This window comes from Ovis canadensis, chromosome 9 (assembly GCF_042477335.2).
Source record: "Ovis canadensis isolate MfBH-ARS-UI-01 breed Bighorn chromosome 9, ARS-UI_OviCan_v2, whole genome shotgun sequence".
Taxonomy (NCBI): domain Eukaryota; kingdom Metazoa; phylum Chordata; class Mammalia; order Artiodactyla; family Bovidae; genus Ovis; species Ovis canadensis.
The window spans coordinates 53425296-53440595 of NC_091253.1; the positions used below are offsets into that span (position 1 = coordinate 53425296).

A 15300-nucleotide genomic window follows, 5' to 3' on the forward strand; every position below is an offset into this window, starting at 1 on the left:
CCTCATCCTGAACCCCCCCTCCCACCTCCCTCCATATCCTATCTCTCCAGATTGTCACAGAGCTTTGGGTGCCCCGCTTTATACATCAAACTCACACTGGTCATCTATTTTACATATGGCAATGTGCATGTTTCAATGCTATTCTTGCAAATCATCTCACCCTCTCCTCCTTCCATTGAATCCGAAAGTCTGTTCTTTATGTCTGTGGCTTCTTTGCTGCCCTGTATGTAGGATCGTCAGTATCATCTTTCCTGATTCCATATATACACGTTAATCTATGACATTTGTCTTGCTCTTTCTGACTTACTTCACTCTGTATAACAGGCTCTAGGTTCATCCACCTCATTAGAACTGACTCAAATGCATTCCTTTTTATGGCTGAGTGACGTTCCATTGTGTATATGTACAACTTGCTTATCCATTCATCTGCCGATGGACATCTAGGTTGCCTCTATGTCCTAGCTATTATCGTAAATAGTGCTGCAGTGAACACTGGGGTACAGGTGTCTTTTTCAAGCAAGGTGAAAAGACAGCCCTCAGAATGGGAGAAAATAATAGCAAACAAAACATCTGACAAAGAATTAATCTCCAAAACATACAAGCAGCTCATCCAGCTCAATACCAGAAAAATGAACAACCCAATCAAAAAGTGGGCAGAAGACCTAAACAGATATTTCTCCAAAGAAAACATACAGGGGCATAATAAACACATGCTGCTCAGCATCGCTCATTATTAGAGAAATGCAAATCAAAACCACAATGAAGTATCACCTCACACTAGTCAGAATGGCCACCATCAAAAAGTCTACAGACAATAAATGCTGGAGAGGGTGTGCAGAAAAGGGAACCTTCTTACACCATTGGTGGGAATGCAAATGGATACAACCACTATGGAGAACAGTATGGAGAGTCCTTAAAAAACTAGGAATGAAACTAGCATATGACCCAGCAATCCCACTGCTGGACATATACCCTGGAGTGTGCTTTTAAGTGTAGAAGAGTTGTTTCCTCTTCTAACGGGTAACGAGAAGCTGTAAATTCAAGGTAGCTGAGGGTGAGGCCAGTGCAGCCATTTCAGACTGCAGTGTGCTCCTGCCTTTAAAACACTTACCCCACCTTGCTGGTTGAGGAACACCGGACTAAGATCTGGTGTTTCGGGACCTCTGTGATGTGCCAGAGAAAGAGAGAGCGAGCGAGCAAGAGCAGGAGTGGCTCCCGGCCTCTGCCTCCCCCAGCAGCAGCCAGCAGGCACTGATGTGCTGGTTGTGGATTTGCTGCCTGGAGCTCTTGGGTCTTCTGCTCTGGCCCAGTCAACGGGTGTGAGACCTCTGAATTGCAGAAACTGCCCCTAAATTTCCCCCTTCAGATGGAAACTTCAGAACAGATTTTTATAAGGTTATGTTTTAAATCCCCCAAATGCCTAGCTCCTGGACACTATTGCAAAACTTCAGCTCCAGAAGAATGCAGCAAAAGGGCGGTGTCCCCTCTAGCCATGTCTTGCCCCACCCTGATATTTCCATGAGTGTTTTTCTTGGTGATTCTCAGAATCTCAGGTAGCAGAGGGAGCTGCGTCAGCGATGAGTTATCTGTCTGTGCGTGTGTTCAGTCCTGTCCAACTCTTTGTGACCCCACTGTGGCACGCCAGGCTCCTCTGTCCATGGAATTTTCCAGGCAAGAATACTAGAGTGAATTGTCATTCCCAACTCCAGGGATTTCACCCATCCAAGGGTTGAATCCCGGTCTCCTGCGTCTCCTGCACTGACAAGCAGATACTTTATCATTGTGCTACCTGAGAAGTCCAGGGATATTAAACAGAATGGGTGATTTGGGGTGAGGACTGTTTAGAAGCTGAAATTCCTGTTTACAGTTCATTACATTTTCAACACCAGAGGGCGATACAGTCACAGGGAATAGCTGCTCGGCTTCATATTCTTAAAGTGAGATCAAATGTTGGAAATTGTTCTTTGACTGTTTCGCTCTGTCTCTAAAAAAGACACAGCAAAGGCTTTTGAGACCACTTTTTGGAAGTCCAACTCCTGACACCTGGTCCTGGGACACCCACCAGAGGGTTCTGGGCACGGTTACAGCTTCCTTTGTGGGGAAGCCCTTGTCACTGACCCTCCCACCCCATGCTGAGACTCTCCGTGCTTGGCTCTCTGGGAGGGTGTGGATTGTATCCCAGGTAAGAGCTACGTCGTGTGGGGACCCAGCTTGTTACTTCCAGGGCCAGTCATTTAACTGGTTTCCTGAGTTCTATACTTAGTGTCTGGCCCTGATAGAATGGAGAGGCCCGAGAGAGAAGACCCTGCAAGGAGGGCTGAAGGGCTGCAGGGGTCCTGTGGCTCCCCTGTAGGCTCAGACAGTAAAGAATCTGCCTGCAATGTGGGAGACCCAGGTTCGATCCCTGGGTCGGGAAGATCCCCTGGAGAAAGGGAATGGCTACCCACCCCAGTATTCTTGCCTGGGAAATCCCGGACAGAGCAGCCTGGGTCCATAGGGTCACACAGTGACCCTACACAGTCCATAGCGTCACACAGAGCTGGACGCGACTGAGTGATGAGGGCTCTTACTAGTTTCACTTTATCGGTTGTTGCCCTGGCAGTTGGTGGGTCTCTGGTGGTGGCCAGCAGACCATTCTGTGTGTCTGTGGCCCTGGATCAGCGCTCACCGACGGTGTCTGGCTGCGAGGACATTCTGACAGGATGCCCATGGCTTCCAGAACACTCTGGACAGTGGTGCAGGGCTCATGGAAGAGTCTGGGAGAAGCAAGAGCAGAGCAGTTGGGAATGCCCAGGGGAGGCGTGACAGGCGTGCTGGGGGCCCTGGAAGGGGTGACAGGGCTCAGCTTTGGATCTTTGAGCCTTTGAGGAGAGCCCAAGCTGCACAAGTGCCCACCTTGGAAGACAGGAGGGAGACAGCATCAGAGCCTATCTGATCCTGCAGGCTTAGAAGCCATGGGTGTGTGTGTGCCCCTGGCTACATAACTCACTCAGAAAGGAGACTGTCTATGGGTGGTCCAGTGGCTAAGACTCTGAGCTTGCAATGCAGGGGATCAGGGCTTGATCCCTGGTCAGGGAACTGGATCCCACAGGCCTCAACTACGAGTTTGTGTGCCGCAGCTAAGACCGAGCGAAGCCAAATAAACACAAAAAGAAGAGAAAGAAAGGGACCTGTCTACTTTCACCCGCTGGGAGAGGCATCTCAGCTCTAGCTATTCAGTCTGTGCACCTTGCAAAGGCATTCAGCAGACAGCGAGACTGTGCTTAGCAATGACATGTCAGTTGTAAAGCACCACTTACTCCACAAGACAGAAGAAGGTAGTGCAGACCAAAAAGCTGTGCCAATGAATTGATTACAAGTTAGTGGGCCCTACCTGTTCATCTGAAAGTCAAACCTTTAGCAAACTGAGGGGGAAATGTGTATTTACAGTGCTGCTGCTGCTCCAAAGCCATTTCATTCGTGTCTGACTCTGTGTGACCTTATGGGCCATGGCCCGCCAGGCTCTTCTGTCCATGGGATTCTCCAGGCAAGAATACTGGAGTGGGTTGTCATGCCCTCCTCCAAAGGATCTTCCCTACCCAGGGATCGAACCTGTGTCTCTTATGTCTCCTGCATTGGCAGGCAGGTTCTTTACCATTGGTGCCACCTGGGAAGCCCTGTACCTACAACAGAGGGCACAAAGTCGTTGCCATTATCCCAATGAATAAGTTGAAACGTTCCCCTGGAAAATCCACTGTGGACACTAGAAACTGGTGCAAGTTCAGAGGACTGCCCTGCTTCCAGGCCTCTGGTTTTTGCAGGAGCTGCTTGACCACGTGTACAAAATAGAGAGGATTCTCGGCTATTTATGATTCTGTTTCTCAATTGAGCCTTTCAAATTAACAAGGATATAAAAGGACAGATTTGGAAGTAGAGTATGTAGGTGGGGCCCTAGTTCCAGCTTCCTGCCCCTCAGGATTGATGTTCATGCCTGGGGAAAGTGACATGACCACAAGTAGTCAGTTAGCTCTTTCTTAAAACAGACACTGAGTGTCAGATAACGTATCTGACATGTGAAAAACCTTAGGAAATTACCAAGTATGATATAAGGGCAGTTATTAATCTCTAGAAGGAATCCTTTAGTATTTCTTTCTCTTTCAAATACATGTCTGTTACCTGTGCTGGGTGAGGCTTCATTTGAAAGTGGGCCTTATGGCGCTAGTGGTAAGGAATCCACCTGCCAATGCAGGAGATGCAAGAGACGAGGATTGGATCCCTGAGATGGAACGATCCCCTGGAGGAGGAAATGGCAATTCACTCCGGTATTTTAACCTGGAGAAGCCCATGGACAGAGAAGCCTGGCGGGCTACAGTCCATGGGGCTGCAAAGAGTTGGACATGACTGAGCAATTAGTGGGTTTATTAAAGATATATCTATAGGCCAGTGCTATTAAACTACTACTTAAATGCAAAAAAAAAAAAAAAAAAGAGAGAGAGAGAGAAATGACTACTATTCTGGTAGCTGTGTACTCTGTTGGTTTTGTAGTCTGTTGGCCGCATTTCTATGACAATGTGCAGAATAATCACTATACTGGAAACCATACTGAAGGGAAATTTTGCCTTGAGTAAAGGTTTTTATCTTTGTTTTTGTCCTCTATCTCTTTTAGCTAATTAACAAAAGAGACATCTTGAGCTAATGTGAATGGGGAACAACTACAGGCAACATCAAGGATCAACGTTCTGCTTAGAGACATTCTGTCAAATAAACACTTCTGTTGGACTTGACGTCTCCTTGGTTTATCACAGCAAGTGCTTACTGTAAGTAAGCGACAAGGTGTTTAAATTTCACATCTGTGAAGTCCATTTTATGTTTCCTAGCAGGGGACAAGACACAATCAATATTTTTTCAGTAATACAGATCTCAGATTCAGAGCTTTATTTAACCAAACAGATACTGTCCTTGACATTGAACTACATATTGAACCTCACTAAGGAATGGGCTTATTGATACTTCCTTGTTTAAAGCCATTACTCCAATTTTTTTTTTCATGAACTTTAAAACATACACCATCTGGCTCATTCACATATTGATAAGCAAGGGAATACATTAATAGACCGTGAACTCCTACAGCAAAGCTCTCTGGTGAGTTAGAGCCTGGGATGTGACATCAAAGCCCGGGTCCACGGCTTCAGTTCAGTTCAGTTCAGTTAAGTTCAGTCACTCAGTTGTGTCCGACTCTTTGCGACCCCATGAATCCACGGCTTACTAGCTGGTGAATCTGGGCAGTTCATCAGCCTCTCCAATCTTATATTCCTCCTCTGTAAAATAAGGATAGGAGTATACCCTCCTCATACTTTGTAGGGTTCCAGTAAAAAAATCTAACTAACATGTAAGTTACCAGCATCACCAGCACCATTATTACCTCCTCTAAAAATGCCACAACCCCCAGTACAATGTCTTGCACGATATGCATCTCATAGCTCATTCCGCTTACTGATGAATTAGAGATCTGGGGTGAAATCTACCAGGATTACGCATTCAAATTATTAAAGCACTTTCAGCATACTCTGTTTCAATTTTAGGGGGCAGAGAGAGAGCAATGATTGTCTTAACAATTGCTCAAACCCCAACCCTAGAAAATAATCATTAGATTTGTGTTTATGAAAGTTCCTAGTGTCATTCTTGGCACATCTATACTATACATTTGATAAAAGGTCTAAGAGATAAAAAGGGTTCATATTTTATGACTGTTTGCAGAGAAGAAAAGCATATTAAAGTGACTTGCCCAGAGTCTACAGGATTGTTGTTTTTGGATAATTTTTCTTGATTTAAACTATGAGAAGCCAAATTTTATTTTCTGTTGAATCACACAGATGTCATTATTTTACCTAAGTGCTTTCTTAGGAAACCCAGGCAAAGGAAAATTCCTCCAGACAGCTGCTTGGTCAACAAACGCTTCTCATGTTATTTAACTAAAGTTGTCAGGTCCAGTGTATCCGGGAACCAGTCAGCACTGGCTCTTAAAGCAAGCAGCTCTACAGAACCACCTGGAGCCCTAAAAGTGCCTGAGCTGGGTCCACTGTGCAAGATTTTGTGTTGGGTTAAATCCAAGAGATTTTTGCTTTGGGACACCATGGGTGGCACCTAGACATCAGAATTCTTAAAACCTTTCCCAGTGATTCTAGAAAGAGTTCCTCTCTAGTTCTTCCCTCTTTGGGTCTTCTATGATACTTTTTAAAACTGAAGTACAGTTGATTTACAACGTTAAATTAATTTAGATGTATAGCACAGTGAGTAAATATTCTTATAGACTATATTCCATTTAAAAGTTGTTGCAAATAACAGATATATATATTTCCCTGTACTGTACAATATATCCTTGTTGCTTATTTATTTTCTACATAGTAGTATGCATATCTGAATCCCATATCCCTATCTTGTCCCTCCCTTTATCCCTCCCCACTGGTAACCACTAGCTTGTTCTCTATATCTATGAGTCTATTCCTCTATTGTTATATTCATTTGTTTGTTTCAGTTTTTAGATTCCACATACAAATGATCACAAAGAGTAATTGTCTTTATCTGGCTTATTTCACTAAGCATAACACACTCTAGGTCCATCCACGTTGTCGCAAACGGCAGAATTTTTTCTTTTTACAGCTGAGTAATATTCCATTGTGTGTGTGCGTGTGTATACACACACACATCTTCTTTATCCACTTATCTGTTGATGGACACATAGATTGCTTCCATATCTTGGCTATTATAAACAATGCTATGAACACTGGTGAGAATGTATTTTTTAGAATCAGTGTTTTTGTTTTCTTTGCCTAACAGTGGAATTGCTAGGTCATATGGTAGTTCTTCTCATACTGTTCATGGGGTTCTCAAGGCAACAATACTGAAGTGGTGCGCCATTCTCTTCTTCAGTGGACCACGTTTTGTCAGAACTCTACACCATGGTCCATCTTTGGTGGCCCTACCTGGCATGGCTCCTAGTTTCATTGTTAGACAAGGCTGTGGTCCTTCTTAGATATTAAGAAGCCTTAAGATATTAAGACACCTTCTTAGATAACTATTTTCTTAGATATTAAGCCTTAGAAGAGCTAAGGCTTTTGGCTCTTCTTATATATTAAGAAGAGATGGCAAGAATACACAGAAGAACTCTACAAAAAAGACCTTCATGACCCAGATAACCACGATGATGTGATCACTCAACTAGAGCCAGACATCCTGGACTGTGAAGTCAAGTGGACCTTATGAAGCATCACTATGAACAAAGCTAGCAGAGGTGATGGAATTTCAGTTGAGCTGTTTCAAATCCTAAAAGATGATGCTGTGAAAGTGCTGCACTCAATATGACAGCAAATTTGGAAAAATCAGCAATGGCCACAGGACTGGAAAAGGTCAGCTTTCATTCCAATCCCAAAGAAAGGCAATGCCAAAGAATGTTCAAACTACTGCATAATTGCACTCATCTCACATGCTAGCAAAGTAATGCTCAAAATTCTCCAAGCCAGGCTTCAACAGTACGTGAACTATGAAATTCCAGATGTTCAAGCGGGATTTAGAAAAGGCAGAGGAACCAGAGATCAAATTGCCAACATCTGTTGGATCATCAAAAAAGCAAGAAAGTTCCAGAAAAACATCTATTTCTGCTTTATTGACTATGCCAAAGCCTTTGACTGTATGGATTACAACAAAATGTGGAAAATTCTTAAAAACATGGGAATACCAGGCCACCTTACCTGCCCCCTGAGAAATTTGTATGCAGGTCAAGAAGCAACAGCTAGAACTGGACATGGAACAACAGACTGGTTCCAAATCGGAAAAGGAGTACATCAGGGCTGTATATTGTCACCTTGCTTATTTAACTTATATGCAGAGTACATCATGAGAAATCCTGGGCTGGATGAAGCACAAGCTGGAATCAAGACTGCCGGGAGAACTATCAATAACCTCAGGGAGAAAGTGAAAAGGAACTAAAGAGCCTTTTGACGAAAGTGAAAGAGGAGAGGGAAAAAGTTGGCTTAAACCTCAACACTCAAAAAACTAAGATCATGGTATTTGGTCCCATCACTTCATGGCAAGTAGATGGAGAAACAATGGAAACAGTTGGAGACTTTATTTTTGGGGGCTCCAAAATCACTGCAGATGGTGATTGTAGCCATGAAATTAAAATATGCTTGCACCTTGGAAGAAAAGCTATGACCAACCTAAACATCATATTAGAAAACAGACATTACTTTGCCAGCAAAAGTCCATCTAGTCAAAGCTTTGTTTTTTCCAGTAGTCACGTATGGATGTGAGAGTTGGACTGTGAAGAAAGCTGAGTGCCGAAGAATTGATGCTTTTGAACTGTGGTGTTGGAGAAGATTCTTGAGGGTCCCTTGGACTGCAAGGAGATCCAACCAGTCAATCCTAAAGGAAATCAGTCCTGAATATTCATTGGAAGGACTGATGCTGAAACTGAAACTCCAATATTTTGGCCACTGATGAAAAGAACTGACTCATTTGAAAAGACCCTGATGCTGGGAAAGATTGAGGGCAGGAGGAGAAGGGGACGACAGAGGTTGAGATGGTTGGATAACATCACTAACTCAATGGACATGAGTTTGAGTGAGTTCCCAAAGTTTTTGATGGACAGGGAAGCCTGGCATGCTGCAGTTTGTGGGGTTGCAAAGAGTGGGACACTACTGAGTGACTGAACTGAACTCAACTGAAGTGATGGTAGTTCTATTCTTATTCTTTTTAGCAACCTCTGCACTGTTTTTCATAGGGACTGCACCAATTTTCATTCCCACCAACAGTGCAGGAGGGTTCTCTTTTCTCCACGTCCTTGACAAAATGTTATTTATCGACAGCCATTTAGATGGGTGTGAGGTGACATCTCATTGTGGTTTCAATTTTCATTTCTCTGATGATTAGGGATATTGAGCATTTTTTTAAGAGTCTGTAGGTCATCTGTATATCTTCTTTGGAAAAACATTTATTCAGTTCTTCTGCCCATATTTTTCATCAGCTGTTTGTCTTTTCATGTTCAATTGTATAAGCTGTTTATATATTTTGGATATTAACCTCCTCTCAGTCACCCCATTTACAAATATTTTCTCCCATTCCATAGGTGGTCTTTTCATTTGTCAATGGTTTCTTTTGCTGTGCAAACATTTTTAAGTTTAATTAGGTTCCATTTTTAAATTTTTGCTTCTGTTTCTTTTGCCTTAAGAGACAGATACAAAAAGATATTGCTGCTATTTATGTCAAAGAATGTTCTGCCTATGTTTTCTTTTAGGAGTTTTATAGCATTTGGTCTTACATTTAGGTATCTAATCCATTTTGAGTTTATTTTTGTGTATGGTGTTAGAGAATGTTCTAGTTCCATTCTTTTACATGTAGTTGTCCAGTTTTGCCAGCACCACTTACTGAAGAGACTGTCTTTTCTCCATTGTATATTCTTGCCTCCTTTGTTGTAGATTAAATGACCATAAACTTGTGGGTTTATTTCTGGGCTCTCTATTCTGTCCCACTGATATATCTGTTTTTGTGCCAGTACCCTGCCATTTTGCTTACTGTAGTTTCAGAGTGTAGTCTGAAGTAAGGGAGCTTGATACCTCCAGCTGTGTTCTTTTTTCTGAAGATTGCTTTGGCATTTCAGTGTCATTTGTAGATTCATGTAAATCTTAGGATTATTTGTTCTACTTCTGTGAAAAATGTCATGGGTATTTTGACAGAGAGTGCATTTCATCTGTAGATTGCTTTAGGTGGTATGCCCATTTTAACAATATTAACTCTTCCAATCAAGAACATGGAGTATCTTTCAATTTTCTTTGTATCATCTTCAATTTCCTTCATTAATGTTTTACAGTTTTCAGAATATAGATCTTTCATCTCCTTGGTTAAGTTTATTCTTACATATTTTTTTCTTTTTGATGTGATTTTAAACCAGATTGTTTTTGTCTTCCTGATAGTTCATTATTACTGTTTCAAAAAGCAATAGATTTCTGTATATCAATCTTGTATCCTGCAAATTTACAAAGTTATTTATTAGTTTCAACAATTTTTTTTGTTGAAGACTTTAGGGTTTTCTAGAAATAGTACCATGAAATCTGCAAATAGTCACAGATTTAGTTCTCTTCCAATCTGGATGCCTTTTATTTCCTTTCCTTGTCTGATTGCTATGGCTAGCAGTTCCAATACTATATTAAATAGAAGTGGTGATAGTGGGCATCCTTGTCTTATTCCTGACTCTAGAGGAAAGACTGTCAAATTTTCACAGTGAGTATGATGCTAACTGAGTTATTGGTCTTTTTTATGTAAATGCTCTTTATTCTGTTTGAATTTTTATTGTTCAGTCACTAAGTCATGTCCAATTCTTTGGACCCCATGAACTGCAGCATGCCAGACATCCCTGTCCTTCATTATCTCCCAGAGTTTGCTCAAACTCATTGAGTCAGTGATGCTATCTAACTATATCATCCTCTGCCACTCCCTTCTCCTCTGGTCCTCAATCTTTCCCAGCATCAAGGTCTTTTCCAGTGAGTCAGCTTTTCCCATCAGGTGGCCAAAGTACTGGAGCTTCAGCTTCAGCATCAGTCCTTCCAATGAGTATTCAGGTTTGACTTCCTTTAGGATTGACTGGTTTAACCTCCACACTGTCCAACAGACTCTCAAGAGTCTTCTCCAGCACTACAATTTGAAAGCATCAATTCTTCGGCACTCAGCCTTCTTTATAGTCCAACTCTCACATCCTTACATGACTACAGGAAAAATCATAGCTTTGACTATATGGATTTTTGCTGGCAAAGTGATGTCTCTGCTTTTTAACATGTTGTCTACATTGGTCATAGCCTTTCTTCCAAGGAGCAAATTTCTTTTAATTTCATGGCTGCAGTCACCATCTGCAGTGATTTTGGAGCCCAAGAAAATAAAATCTGTGACTGTTTCCATTGATTCCTCATCTATTTGCCATGAAGTGATGGGACTGGATATCTTCATCTATAACCACTTTGATGAGAATTTTTATCATGAATGGATGTTGAATTTTGTCAAATGCTTTTTCTGCATTTATTGAGATGATTATGTGATTTCTTTTAGCCAGGTCTTAATGTGGTGTATCGCACTGATTGATCTGCAAATACTGGACCATCCTTGTATCCCTGGAATAAATCCCACTTGATCATGGTGTATAAGTTTGATTCTTTTAACATACTGTTGAATTCAGCTTATTAATATTTTGTTGAGGATTTTTGCATCTATATTCATCAGAGATACTGGCTTTAATTTCCTTTTATTTGTAGTGTCTTTGTCTGGTTTTGGAATCAGGGTAATAGTATAATGAATTTGGGAGTGCTTTATTCTCTTTTTTATTTTTTTGGAATAGTTTGAGCAGGACAGGTATTAGCTCTTCTTTATATGTTTTGTAAAATTCCCCTGTGAAGCTATCTGGTCCTAGATTTTTGTTTCCTGGGAGTTTTTAAATTATAAATCCAATTTTACTACCAGTGATCGGTCTGTTCAGATTGTCTATTTCTTTCTGATTCAGTCTTAGAGAGTTGTATGTTTCTAGAAATTTGCCCATTTCTTCTAGGTTATCCAATTTATTGGACTATCACTGTTCATAGTATTCTATGATATTTTGTATCCTTGTGATATTATTGGTTGTTATGTTTTCCTCTATCATTTCTAATTTTGTTTATTTGGGTCCTGTCTCTCTTTTACAAGCCTGGCTAAAAGTTTATCAATTTTATTTGTCTTTTAAAAGAGACTACTGTTGGTTTCACTGATACTTTCTTTTATTTTGGTATCTACTTTATTTTCTCTCTGATCTTTATTATTTCTTTCCTTCTGCTGACTTTGCTTTTCTTTTTCTAATTCCTTTAGATATTAAGTTAGGCTGTTTATTTGAAATGTTTCTTGTTCTTGAGATAGGCCTAATCACTATAAACTTCCTTCTTAGAACTGCATTTTGCTGCATTCCATAGGTTTTGGAAATTGTGCTTCCATTTTCACTTGTCTGGAGGTATTTTCTGATTTACTTCCTCTGTAATTTCTTCATTGACTCATTGTTTTTATGGTAGCATGTTGTTTAGTCTCCATTTTTCCCCTAGTTTTCTTTCTGCAATTGATTTCACGTTTCATACTACTGTTATCAGAAAAAAATGCTTGATATAATTTCTATCCTTTAATATTTGTTGAGACTTATTTTGTGGCTTAGTATGTGATCAATCATAGAGAATGTTCCACATGTACTTGAAAAAAATGTATATTCTGTTTTTAGATGGAATGCCTTATAGATATTTATTAAATCTAGCGAGTCTAATATCATTTAAGACCACAATTTCCTTATTGATTTTCTGTCTGGATAATCTGTCCATTGATGCAAATGGGATGTTAAAGTCCTCTATTACTATGTGGTTTTGTTAGTTTCTCCCTTTATGTCTATTAATATTTGCTTTATACATTTAGGTGTTTCTATATTAGGTACATATATGTTGATAAGTGCTATATTCTTTCCTTATATTGATCCTTTTATCATTATATAATGCTCTTCTTTATCTTTTGTTAGACTTTGTTTTAAAGTCTGTTTTTTTATGCTATGAGTATTGCTATCCCCAGTTTCTTGTCATTGCCATTGTTTAAATATCCATTTATTAAATATTGAAATATCTTTTTGCATCCTCTCATTTTCAATCTGTGTGTGTGTTTTTACTTCTGAAGTGAGCCTCTTGTAAGACAGATCCTGTTTTTTTCTTTTTTTCTAATCAGCTACCCTATATTATCTTATTAAAACATTTAGTCCATTGACATTCAGAATTATTATTGCTAGGTGTGTACTTATTGCCATTTTGATAGTTCTTTCTGGTTGCTTTTGTAGTTCTCTGTTATTTTCTTCATTTAGTTTCTTTCTTTGTGGTTTAATAATTTTTTTTGGTGATGTGCTTGTTTTCCTTTCTCTTTAATTGTATATGTGTTGTAGGTTTTTGATTTGTGGTTACCATCCCCCTTAGCCTTCTATGATTCTATGCTTTCTTCATATTTATAGATTTAGGCACTTTAAAATTTCCATCCTCTTTGTAACCTCTTTTTAAAAGGGACATTTTTTTAACTTTGAAAAATTAGGAAATGTAATAGGAATTAACCAATTTGCATTCTGAAACATGAACACTTGGTTTTACCAAAATGCCAGAATTGTTCTGTAATTTTGTTTGAGGTGCTGCTGGACTGGTAGCCAATAATCTCTTAATTTTACACAGTCAAAGGAATAATTTATCTTTTCCCTTTCTAAATTCACTTAACAGAATGAATTTTACCCAGATGACTCATCCCTTTGAAAAGTGACCTGAACTCCATATAATAGCAATAATAACAACAACAATGTAGTGGGGTAATAACAGTAACAGAGATAGCAATAATAATGCCTTTGTTCATTGCATTGGGTTCTTTAGATTTATTTTAGATTAGGCCTCCCCTGGTGGCTCAGATGGTAAAGAATCTGCCTGCAATGCAGAAGACCTGGGTTTGATCCCTGGGTAGGAAAGATCTCTGGAGAAGGAAATGGCAACCCACTCCGGTATTCTTGCCTGGAGAATGCCATGGACAGAGGAGCCTGTCCATGGCGGGCTACAGTCCATGGGGTCACAAAGAGTCAGATATGATTGAGCAACTAACACTATTTGTTGGAACTACGTGCCCTTGTGTATCACATGTTCAAAAAGAGTGGTGTTTGGATCTGCTGATTATAGGTAGCTTACATTAAATACTATGTACCCTAATGTTTATGATTCTTAGGTTATTTTGGTTGAATACTAAAATTCATCTAGTACCTGTGGCAGATTCTGTGCTGATGTATTGATACTAGCCATTGATTATAATAACCCTAACCCTATGTGGCAATTGAGAGAGGTATATAAAAGGCCTCCAGGAGCACCTAAGGGAATAGTGAAGACCCCATAAACAGAATGTGCATCTATGAGTGCTAAGTTGCTTCAGTTGTGTCCCACTGTTTGTGACCCCATGGACTGTATACTGCCAGGCTCCTCTGTCCATGGGATTCTCCAGGCAAGAATTCTGGAGTGGGTTGCCATGCCCTCCTCCAGGGGATCTTCCCCACCCAGGGACTGAACCCACATCTCTTTCATTTCCTGCTCTGGCAGGTGGCTTTCTTATCACTAGCGCCACCTTGGAAGCTCATAAGTAGAATACACAGGGAAAATCAGAATGTAGTGTCCCATTCCCCAGTACAAACACACACACATAGACGTTTCTCTCCAATTTTCTCGCTTACAGAAAGGCCACATTGCTTAGCCTTGGAATATTTTCTAAATTCCCCTCTTCAATGATTATACTACTTTTACAGTATATTTAGTGCATTTTGCATCAGGGAGTTATTGATGTGCTTCCCATGAGTAATGTCCTTTAACAAACATCATTTAAACGTCACCATTTCTAGAAAGCCTTGCTTGTTTAAGCAGAATTTCCTGCTGTATCTTCAGATTATATATCAGCAGCCATACATAAATAGGCATGTGCTGACATTCTATGTGTTAGAGTGCACCTCAGCATGAATGTTTTACTTCTTCAATTTAAGTGCCTAGGCCCATTGAATATGCTTTTCCTCCTGCCTAGAGTATGCTTGCTTCTCAAGTATACTTGAGAAGTACACAAACCCAATCATTTGGTTCTTTTCAGATATCTGCTTGGCTGTTTTTGTTTAGGGAAGCTTTTTCTGATCTTCCTTTGTATGGTCTTAACATTTACCTGGTCTTGTAACACCTCTCCAAATTCTTATATTTATTTGAGCAATCATTTGAATAATATCTGTCTCTGTTAGTAAGCTATAACTCTGTAAACCACAAACCCAGAGTCTGTATTTTTGTTTACCAGGGTATTTCTAGCATTTAAGCAATGACTGGATCTAGTAGGTAACCAAGTGGTGAATGACTAGATGAATAAGAAACTATGTTTTCTCTCTGAAAAACAGTACAGTTCTACTTCACCTAAGAGTTTTGCAATACTTAAAAAATTATAAACTTAGAGCTTTTGTCCTTGTAATTAAACTTTAAAGTTTCTGGACAGCAAAGGAAACCATAAGCAAAAGAAAAAAGACAATCTATGGACTGGGAGAAAATATTTACAAACAATGCTACTGACAAGGGCTTAATTTCCAAGATATACAAAAAGCTCATACAGCTTAATGTCAAAAAACAAACAACCCAATCAAAAAAGGGGCAGAAGACCTAAATAGACATTTCTCCAAAGAAGACATTCAGATGATAACAAGAGTGTGAAAAGATGTTCAATATTGCTAATTTGACTCAAGAA

General features: G+C 40.0%; 1 protein-coding gene across 1 annotated transcript in view; it reads left to right on the top strand.

Moving 5' to 3' along the window:
- Positions 1–4645: 4645 nt before the first annotated feature.
- Positions 4646–15300, top strand: part of DNAJC5B (DnaJ heat shock protein family (Hsp40) member C5 beta) — an 81119-nt gene continuing 70464 nt past the window's right edge. The window contains exon 1 of the mRNA XM_069600126.1: positions 4646–4796. The gene's annotated coding sequence lies outside the window, so the exon portion shown is untranslated. The remainder of the gene's footprint in view (positions 4797–15300) is intronic.